The 3,747-nt window shown below is 40.8% G+C and overlaps 1 pseudogene; it reads left to right on the forward strand.

Annotated features, from left to right (window-relative positions):
• Positions 1-1,343: 1,343 nt before the first annotated feature.
• On the forward strand, positions 1,344-2,661 carry LOC117017606 (probable 2-oxoglutarate dehydrogenase E1 component DHKTD1, mitochondrial; annotated as a pseudogene).
• The last annotated feature ends 1,086 nt before the right edge of the window (positions 2,662-3,747 follow it).

The raw sequence follows: 3,747 nt of genomic DNA on the forward strand, positions 1-3,747 counted from the left end.
TCTAAGTGTGCTAGGGCTGAGGTTTTAAAATTAATACAGTTTAAACAGTGATGATGTTTAAATCTAAGCTGAACTTCTTCCATCCTGCATATATGCTTTATTAAAATTCATCACTGGGTTTCTAATGTATGAAAATATTTGAGTTTTGAATACTTGAACATTTTTTTAATTAAAAAATATGTGCACATAGAACTTTCCCTTTTGAACTTTAACCCAGACTTTAGCAGCTGAATAGACAGCTGCAGAAAACTTGCACAATACAGTTGAATGAACAAGTTGTCCTAACCTTTATCCATTTCTCTCCTTTTTGAGTCAGTTGATTCCCTATGTTTATTGCCCCCATCCTCCTTCTCAGCTTACCCCTCAGTGGGACAAATAGTTGGGAATCCAGCCAACAAGTGTACAAGGAAGCATTATAAGATTCTTTTCTAAAGTCGACAGGAAAAAAATTTCATAAAGAAATCACAGCTCATATGTAAGTGAATTTTGAAAAGTGGGGATGACATCCATAAGAGACTACGTATAACTGTATTGGATATAAAGAAGCCGTGCATCAGGCACCATCCCAAAAATGATTTAAAAATTATGATATACCCAGGTACTCCAATGCTGTGATACCACTGTCTTAACAAGTACTAGAGGGAAAACCTTACTTGCAATAACAACGATGAGACTGATGACCCTGACAAGTAAAATGATATTTTCAAGTCTGTCTATTGAAAACAAAGAGTACCATATTTTGCCATGTATAATGCGCACGTTTTTGCCCAAATTTGTGAGGGAAAAATAAGGATGTGCATTAGGCATGGGTAGTACTAATTCTGTATCTTTATAAATGTTTTTAATTCTTTTATTTATGCTTTTGAGTTAAAAGTGGAACTCTAGAAATCAATAACGACATCTGTATGCAAAATAATACCCTGGAATACAATAATCGGTTTTGTTGAACTTACGACGAACTTGCAACGATGAAGAGAGTTCTTGGCCATCTATGATGCGTAAATATCATAAATTTGTTACCAGTACATAAAATTTCTGGTACGTCGTATCTGTTCTTGTGTTTTATCATTATTTGTTACATAAAATTTCTTGTACCATAATATGTTAAAAAATAAATGCTAAAATTCCTTTACAATACAAAAAACAAGTACCTAAGTGTAAACAAATGAAAATTTGAATTAAAAAATTAAAATGAAAGATTTTTTCCTTGCAAGTTTGGTCCAAAAACGTGGGTGCACATTAGACATGGCAAAACACGGTAAATAAAAATGATTAATTTACTCATTTGACAAATATGTCTGAAGTGCCAATTAAATACAATTCCTGTGCCCAGCACTGGAAATATGGCTGTGGAGGGCCTCATGGATCCAGTGGCTGAGAGGGAGAAGAAACTAATGTCAAGAGCTGTGAAGGGGTCGCAGAAGCGACCCTCCCTGCTTGTAGCATCTGCTGCCCCACGTTCTCTAGACCAGGAGATCAAGGGGAACATAGGCTCGGCCACTGTGGCAGCAGCAAGATGGACCCTTGGCCGAACCCCTTTGCTCCTCCCTGGGCATGGCTACCAGACGGAAAGGGGTGTCTATGGCTACCGGCTGAGGAAGCCGGAGAGCCGGGAACCCCGGGGAGGTCTGGCGCGCGCCCCAGTTGATCATGGACTTGCCAGGTTGGTGACAGTATATTGTGAGCATGGTCACAAAGCTGCCAACATCAGCCCTCTCTTCACTGGACAAGTCCTGCAGGAGAATGTGCCTGAAATCCAAGCCCTTGTGCAGCCCCTGCAGGGACCCTTTAATACCACAGGATTATTGAACATGGGGAAGGACGGAGGCCTCGCTGGAGGAAGTATTAGCCTATCTCGACCAAATCTAGTGGGCAGATTTCTATTGAAACCTCCCAACTTCAGAGCCAAGAGGAGAAAGAGTGGTTTGCCAAGCGGTTTGAGGAACTAAAAAAGGAGACACTTACCACAGAAGAGAGAACACATCTGTCCAAACTAATGCTAGAATCTCAGGAGTTTGACCACTTTTTGGCCACCAAGTTTGCCACAGTGAAGCGATATGGAGGCTAAGGAGTTGAAAGCGTGACGGGCTTTTTCCATGAGTTGCTGAAAATGTCAGCTTACAGTGGGATCACCCGATGTCATCATTGGGATGCCCCACAGAGGGAGACTTAATTTACTGACAGACCTTCAGCAGTTCCCTCCAGAGCTGATGTTTCCTAAAATGCGAGGCTTAAGTGAATTTCCGGAGAATGTCCCAGCCACTGGAGATGTGCTGTCTCACCTGGCCTCCTCGGTTGACGTGAACTTTGGTACACACCATCCCCTGCACGTGACAATGCTGCCTAACCCCTTGCACCTAGAGGCCGTTAACCCCGTAGCCGTCAGGAAGACTCGGGGAAGGCAGCAGTCCAGGCAGGACCGGGACTACTTCCCAGGCAGTTAGGCTCAGCCTGGGGACAAAGTCATTTGCTTACAGGTTCACAGCGATGCTTCTTTCTGTGGTCAAGGGAGTATTCCTGAAACATTTACACTCTCTAATCTCCCATATTTCAGAATTGGTGGGACTGTCCATTTGATTGTCAATAACAAGCTGGGTGGGTTACACCACTCCGGCAGAAAGAGGAAGATCTTCCTTATACTATAGTGATACCGGTTTGTAACACAGGAGGCATTAATGTTGCAGGGTCACACAAGGAATTCCTGCAGAAACTTGTAGGTCAATCAGAACAATGAGCCTCACTGGTTATCCCATTTTAAATTTTGGGTCAGATACAGTCAGTAGCCACTAACAGAGTTTTTAAGTTAATAATTCTTTTAAACTCTTTTAAAAGAGTGTAATCTTTAAATCCAAGGAAATATTACTAGAGTGGAACTTAGAGGATGCAATCTCAAATTGTTTAAGTAACCAGTTGAATGCTCTGGTGGAAACCAGGGAGCAACACAATTAGTACAACACTGGAGTACTTGTCTTTAGGATGTTCAAAGTTGGAGTACCCAAATCTTAGTCAAAAAGGATATGTTCAATTTAATAAGGGGTTACTATCCGAAATATATAAAGAGCAAATACAACTTAATAACAAAACCAACCTGGTTAAAAAATGGGCAGAAGAACTAAATAGACGTTTTTCCAAAGTAGACATACAGATTGCCAACAGGCACATGAAAAGTTCAACATCACTAATCATCAGGGAAATGCACATCAAAATCACAATGAGATATCACCTCACACCTCTTGGAATGGTTATCATCAAAAAGGCAAGAGACAACAGATGCTGGCAAGGATGTGGTGAAATGGGACCCTTCTACACTGTTGGTGGGAGTGTAAAGTAGTCCAACCACTATGGAAAACCATATGGAGGTTCCTCAAAACATTAAACATAGATCTACCACCGGATCCAGAAATTCCACTTCTGAGTACCCAAAGGAAATGAAAACAGGATTTTGACAAGACATATGCACACCTATGTTTATCACAGCATTGCTCACAATAACCAAGATATGAAAACAACCCAAATGCCCATTAATGGATGAATGGACAAAAAAGATGTGGCACATATATATACAATGGAATGTTACTCAGCCATGAGAAAGGATGAAATCCTACTATTTGCTACAACATGGATGGACCTTGAGCACATTACGCTAAGTGAGATAAATCATGCAGAAAAAGACAAATGCTGTATGATATCACTTATATGTGGAATGTAAAAAAGAATGCCAAAGCTATTTAAAACAACACACACAAA

Source organism: Rhinolophus ferrumequinum, chromosome X, assembly GCF_004115265.2.
Source record: "Rhinolophus ferrumequinum isolate MPI-CBG mRhiFer1 chromosome X, mRhiFer1_v1.p, whole genome shotgun sequence".
Lineage (NCBI taxonomy): Eukaryota > Metazoa > Chordata > Mammalia > Chiroptera > Rhinolophidae > Rhinolophus > Rhinolophus ferrumequinum.